Here is a 7,026-nt window from a genome sequence, read left to right on the forward strand (position 1 = left end):
TGTCTCTGTTGCGTTATCACTGACGTCATATGACGTATCAGACTGTGATTGGCCATGCATCCCTACCGCCCTCCGCTGCTAGCTGTAATTGGTTTAAAGTAATATGACGTGTCCACCCAGGGGAGGGAGGGAGGGAGGAAAGACGACGCTTGACCTAGCCGCGGCAGTTTCATCCCTCCAGGCCACACCGTGTAATCGTGCATCCATTGTTCTGTAAAATGGCTTCCGCCGGACCACCGCCCCCAGAGAGAAACCTTTCCTTGCCTGGACCCAGCCGCCCTAAGCCCAAGAAGACACGACGTTCCTTAAACTACGAGGTGAAGTACAAGATCATCCAAGATTTAGAGAAAGGAACAAGACAGGTTGATTTGGCACGCCAGCATGGTGTGAATGAATCTACGATCCCGACGATAAAGAAGGATGCAGCCAAGATAAAGGGGCACATGAAGATCACAAAGTCTACAGGTGCTTCTATGATCAAGTATTTTCATAACCAGGTGCTTCTCAAGACGGAAAAATTACTTGTGAGCTACTTGGTGCGTCAGGCGCGACGGAACATGGCGGTCGACACGAGCTGTTAAGGAGTACGCACGTGAACTGTATGCTGCAGTGTCACGAAAGATGGGAATTACAGAGCCCAAACCCTTTAATGCTTCCTCTGGGTGGTAACAGAGGTTTAAGATGCGGAACAAGATCACCAATATAAACATTGGTGGTGAAGAAGCTAGTGCTGACTGTGCTGCGGCTAGGGAATTTCCTCCATTTTTACGTGAGATTATGGAGGAAGGACAGTACAGTGACGACCAGGTGTTTAACATGGACGAATCTGGTCTTTTTTGGAAAAAGCTACCTTCCAAGACCTTCGTTGTGAAGAATGCCAGCAAGATTCGGGGCCGGAAGATGCAGAAGGAGCGCATCACCGTCCTGTTTACCACCGATGCCTCCGGTACCTGTAAGCTCAAGTTATCGGTGATCCACACAGCCCGCAAGCCGCACGCCTACAAGAGCATGGACATGACCAAGCTAAATGTCCACTGGCTGACCGCACGTAAGGGGTGGATGTTCTCTACACTGTCCCTCTCCTGGTTTGATGACTGTTTCGTTCCCGATGTAAAGAAATTCTGTGAGCAACAGAATGTGCCATTCAAGATTTTGTTGCTGCTGGACAACGCACCAGGACACTCGCCCCTACTGTTAGATCGTCACCCCAACGTAAAAGTGGTCTTCCTTCCTCCCAACACTACGTCTATATTACAGCCCATGGACCAAGAGTTAATCTGTAATGTAAAAGCTGCATTCTCAACAAAAAAATTCCAGCTCCTGAACGACTACACCAACACCAGGGAAGAGTTGCGTAACCTGAGTGACACCACCACCGATAGCAAGAGCGAAGAAGACGAGGATCAACAGTTGGCAGAGCAAAAAATACTTTTCAAACAATTCTGGAGAATATTTAACATCAAGAAAGCTGTGGACTTCTTGGTGGAGGCATGGGATCAGCTGTCTGTAGCAACTGTTCGTCACGCATGGAGACATGTGTTGCAAGGCATTCCGGGCATAAGGCAGAGTCAATCTGTGACTGGTGAGGTTCAGACTGTTGCAGTAGCAGTGGACCTTGCCAGAGAAGCTGTGCAGTGTTACAGCTGCAGGCTTCTCCGAGACCGCCAACAACGACATCCTGGAGGTGATAAGGGATCCTGATGTGACTACCGACGAGATGGTAGATGATGATGACGTCAGTGAAGAGGCAGGTGGTGCGTCATCCCAAGAAGAACACCGCTTATCCCATGGTAATGTTAGGGGTGCCATCGAGTGTGTCGAGAAAATCAAGCTCCTCCTTTCCGACGACCATGACGCAAACAGGTATGAAATCTTCAATACCCAGCTGTTGCAGACTATGGAGCCCTACTTCAAGGTTTATCACAACAACATAAACACCAGCCATCAGCAAAGCATAACAGAGTTCTTCGCCCACAACCCACCACAGCCAGCCCAAGCCAGTGATAGTGACAGAGGTAGAGACAGTGAAGATGACTTTGAGGGATTTGTCAGGGAGGCCCTGACAAGTGTGAATGACAGTGATGGTGACTAACCTGAGGGCCAGTAGCCTGCCCTCTGCCTCGGAACCAGCCTCCATCCCCGTATGCCGACCCATCTCTTCTACTAACGTAAGTGTTCAACCTAACTTTTAATTTTCCTAACCTAACCTTTATTTTTCCTAACTTAACCTTTATTTTTCCTAACCTAACCTCTTCTATATTAATTGTTTGTGCATACCATCATAAAGTTAAGATAAAAGTTTTACTACAACATAGTTGCGTGTCGTCAAAAAGTGGAGTTTGGGGGTCGGCCCGGTCTCTATTTCAATTAATCCCATATGTTATGTTGTTCACTTTACGCGGTACCCTGTGGGTTATATTAACCGCGTAAAGTGAGGGTTGACTGTATATATTATATGAATTTTGTAGTATAGTGCACTATCCGCTATAAACATACAAGAAGTTTGGGCGATCGAATCATAAGTCAATGGGATGAAGTACAGTATCTAATATTGACCTTAAAATATGTCCTAATATCCACTGCATATAGCCAAAAAGAGTCCCTGAAATTGGTTAAAATTAAAAAAAAAATTGGGGTGGCAGACTTACTGTGTTGCCCCCCCCCCAGCTACACCACTGGTTGCAACCCAAGCTTACCAGGCAATGGATGATGCTATAGCATACTGGTCACATACATGTACAGTATATTGTATCTTCAAGATATTGCTTAGAATTAATGTTTCAGAGAACCTGGGTCAGCAGCTCTTGATATTCCGTGTTTGCCAGTGTCAAATGAAGAGATGGAGCGAGTGTTTAGCCAAGTACAGGGGGTCCTCGACTCACGAACGCCCGCTGATACCAACAGGGTTAAACTTGAAATTTACAGTATTTTATTTACCCTCATGGCTTATTTTTTACTTTCATTTACTGTATTTTGACATTCTTTTTCTTCTTTTATCTTAAATAAGTGATTTTAGATGTATATAAGGACTTAGGCTACGATATAGTGGGATTTTAAACATTGTTCTGTAAGTAAGGTATGTAACTAGCATGTTTTCCAACATGTGTACAAATCTGACATAAGAACGTCATCAGGAACAGAACCCATTCGTAACCCGAGGACCCCCTGTACAGTAAAGGTACTGTAAACGGATCTTAGAAATAGACTTAGCATGGAAACTAGCAGACCTGTTTCACATACAATTTAGTATAATGGGAGAGAACAAGCATCAATGCTGTTAGAAGTTCCAGGTTGATGATGTAATGTTAAGGATATTTAATGCAAGTAATATGTACCGACTACTAAATAAACAAGAAAAAATCTTTAATTTTGACTTTAGATGTGTACAGAAGGTTGCCAAACAGTTTAAGGTCATTGACATTTTTTTTTTATTCAGGAGTCCAAATATGTTTTAGTTCTAAAATATAAGAAATTATATTAATTGAAAGCAATTATGTCAGAATAAGGTGAATGATTTGGGGGGATTCTGGCAGGTTTTTTCTGTACTGCCAAAATCTGAAGTCCCCTCATAAAATTCTGGAACTGCCCCTGGATAATATTAGTAATGTAGCCAAAGTACTCAAGGAAAAGCTCCAGCTTGAATGTTAAAATGCACATTATGAGGTGAAATGAAGCTGGTGAATGTCAGGCTAATATCAGTCAAAGCTTGGGTTTGGCTACATCTATGATAAGAATACTTTTGAAGATTAAGGACAAGGGAAGAACTGTGCATTCTACCTCTTCATTAGTTTCAACCAAGGTATCTCATTCAAGGAGTACAGGGGGTGTATTTTAATGGAGAAGATTGAATGTAGGTTGGGCATGTAAATAAATGACACGACAGCAATATTCTATATGCCACTAAGCCAACTGATCATTATGAAGAAGGTTTGGAACATTTTCACCCACCTGCAGGAACAAGAGACCTTCCGGGCCAGTAGAGGTTGGTCCGAGAACTTTAAGTTTCACAGTTAAAACTTTAACAGGTTGCAAATCTCTGGTGAAGCAGACAGTACTGATGAGCAGGCAGCATGCGTTTCCCAACACCTCGATAGCTGTCACTGACCATGTCACAGCCTGGCCCATCCTCATAGCAGCAGCTCCTCCTACCTTATTACCCAACACTGTCTTTTGCTAGTCTGACTAAATGTACTGGTAAGTACAATGCTGTATTTTTTAATTAAAATTTATTGTTTTTACTTAAAATTTTATCTAACATTAACATGTTAATACAATCATTACTTGTGATTTAAGGTAAGCCAATATCATTACAGTATTATAATGAAATTACTGCCCCACCTCCATTTTAAGTCTGCATGTGCAAAGCATAAATTAAATTATGGCATACTCCTATATCTGTAATCAGCATTGTTAACTGTATTAAACTATACTACCTGCAGAATGCTTCACCGTGTTCTGGTTCTGCAGTAACAGTCACCTCATTTGTGGTAGATTCTGAATAGTATATCCATTATTTCTTCACATCTACACTACTGTATTTGCATCTTTTTCCAATTGGATTTTTTTTTTCAATTGCAATCAGTAACAACAATTACTGGTGAAATAAATATTATAAAAGATTCTTAGAATTTATTTAGAATCTCAATGTCGAAACAATGCAAACGTCCAGTCATAATAATTATCCTTTGAATTAGAACAGTTAAACAAAAAGAATGAACATGGCTATATAACTAAGTATATTACAGTACACCACAAAGGCAGAGATGCTGAGAAGTATAAAACAGTTGCACAAAGGCTTGTAGTTTGTAACACACACTGATACAGGTCATGATTATGGCTCAGGATTATTTACTGATTACACTTGAGAAGAGTTTATTATAATAATTAACATGTCTTATTATCTCTTACTGATGTGTACACAAGGGATAAACAGGCTTCCTGTACACTGCATGAGGAAGCAAGACTGGGATTTGCCTCTCAATGACTGACCTGTAGCAAGGGCTCAAGGCCACATTGTCCAGGGGTGCAGGGATCTTACTGGTGGCTGTTGGGGCTCTGCACCAATGTATTTAGACCTCTGTGTGAGCGCTCGAGTGCGCATGCATGTTGAATGTGTGTGTGTGTGCGCGCATGTGAATGTGTGTGTGAGATTATATATATATATATATATATATATATATATATATATATATATATATATATATATATATATATATATATATATATATATATATATATATATATATATATATATATATATATATATATATATATACTGTATATATATATATATATATATATATATAGAGCCTATATACCACCAGCCACTTCCTTGCAGCAGCCTGGAATGGCTTGGCCTTGAAAAGCTTGGCATGAAGGAGCTTATACTTTGGACTGACAACAGAACATCAGCTTCAAATTGTAAAAACAATATGGAAGGTTATACTTGTGATATACAACATTTGACACTTCCTAAGAGATGTATTAATGAACAAGGTAACAAGAGAAAAACTTAGATCCTATTCCACAAGAAAATAATATATTTATACCAGATTGAAGCAATCAACATCTATTTCACAATCAAAAGTATTTCCAAATTCAGTTTTTTTCATGTCTATAATCATAAATATTAACATAGCATAATAACCACTTTCAACGCACATTCACATATTTCTCATGGGTATTAAGAGCTACAAGAGAAAAAAGTTAAGGGCTACTTGCATGTTCAAAATTTACACCAACCAGCAAAGTTTTATAGTGAAAAATGAGTGAGAGCGATTACAGGATGTTAAACCGTATTTCTGTTTTGGTTTTTGTGTCAACACTTAAAACATGGGAAATTGAGAAGTGATGGTTGATGGATCCTAGCACACAGCGAGCAAGGCCCATAATTTTCTTGGGGAGGGATGGGAGGGGGATGGGGCTCCGATAGGCCCAGCATGCTACTCGCTGGGCCCCGATGCCTTGTTTCCACGCGAGAAATATGACTAGGACACTTTGGTTTGGAAAAAGGCATAAAATTTGTTTTTAAACACGACTTATTATTAGTAGTTATCTTTTATATAACACTTAATATGGCAGAATTGATAAATATGAATCCTACAGTCTCACATGACAAAACAGTTGCATGTATGAAAATTACCATCAAGAAGAAAACGTCCATTAGCAACAGGATCATCTTTAACATGTAATGGTACTGTCAGAGGGACTGAATTACATGAGGATTAATAGTCCTGGAAACAGGTTGCTTCTCTGATGCATGTACACCACTCCCTCTGTAGAATATGGCTTAACACTACATGGTATTAAACTTATAGAAATTACATTTTGAGGAGCCACAGAACAATGATCAAGAGATGACAAGCTACCATTCTAACCTAAGAGAATTTGGGAGTCTAGATGAGAATGAGGATATATTGCACACAGGCCAAAATGTATTGCATCCTTAATGTCACATTGATGGCAGATATTCAGGAAAAGCTTGCCAACAGTCCATTGGACCAATACACAGGCTGCTGTCTTGCTACAGAGGGGGTTTTAGAGAGGCTGTACGACAGTCTGTAAATATTCAAGCATGCTATACACAATAATAAAGAAAAACTATTTACATGATTTTGTCAATGTATGAACAGGTTCACTTAGATAATGTGAGTAATGTTTCATGTAGACGTATCATTGTTAGTATGTGACACAACCTGGACAGACACTGCAGCTGGTGACTCCTGGTCATTATGGCCTTGCTGGAGGGTTCACACAGTCACATTTCACACCACTGTGCTAACACCTGTCCACTGGCTATCCATCAAAGCTGGGGCCTTGGAAAGGCTCACCATCAATGGCAGCCCTGGCAGCTCCATGGGAACACTCATGGTCCTGTCTTATGTCATCACCAACACAATGGGTAAGGAGGGTGTAACTGAAATCCAACAGTGTAGGCAACACAGAGGGTGGTAGTCTGACAGTGTACTGGAAAGGACACTGGAGGGGGTTAGGTGACCGGGTCATAAGTCTCTAGCAGCAGCAGCT

General features: G+C 40.8%; 1 protein-coding gene across 5 annotated transcripts in view; it reads right to left on the minus strand.

Annotated features, from left to right (window-relative positions):
- Positions 1-5,427: 5,427 nt before the first annotated feature.
- LOC121868893 (serine/threonine-protein phosphatase 2B catalytic subunit 2-like) overlaps positions 5,428-7,026 on the minus strand; it is a 303,013-nt gene continuing 301,414 nt past the window's right edge. For all 5 annotated transcript variants that reach the window (XM_042369915.1, XM_042369897.1, XM_042369907.1 and 2 more), the window contains one exon: positions 5,428-7,026. This exon is cut by the window's right edge. The gene's annotated coding sequence lies outside the window, so the exon portion shown is untranslated.

This window comes from Homarus americanus, unplaced genomic scaffold (assembly GCF_018991925.1).
Source record: "Homarus americanus isolate GMGI-L3 unplaced genomic scaffold, GMGI_Hamer_2.0 scaffold32583, whole genome shotgun sequence".
NCBI classification, from domain to species: domain Eukaryota; kingdom Metazoa; phylum Arthropoda; class Malacostraca; order Decapoda; family Nephropidae; genus Homarus; species Homarus americanus.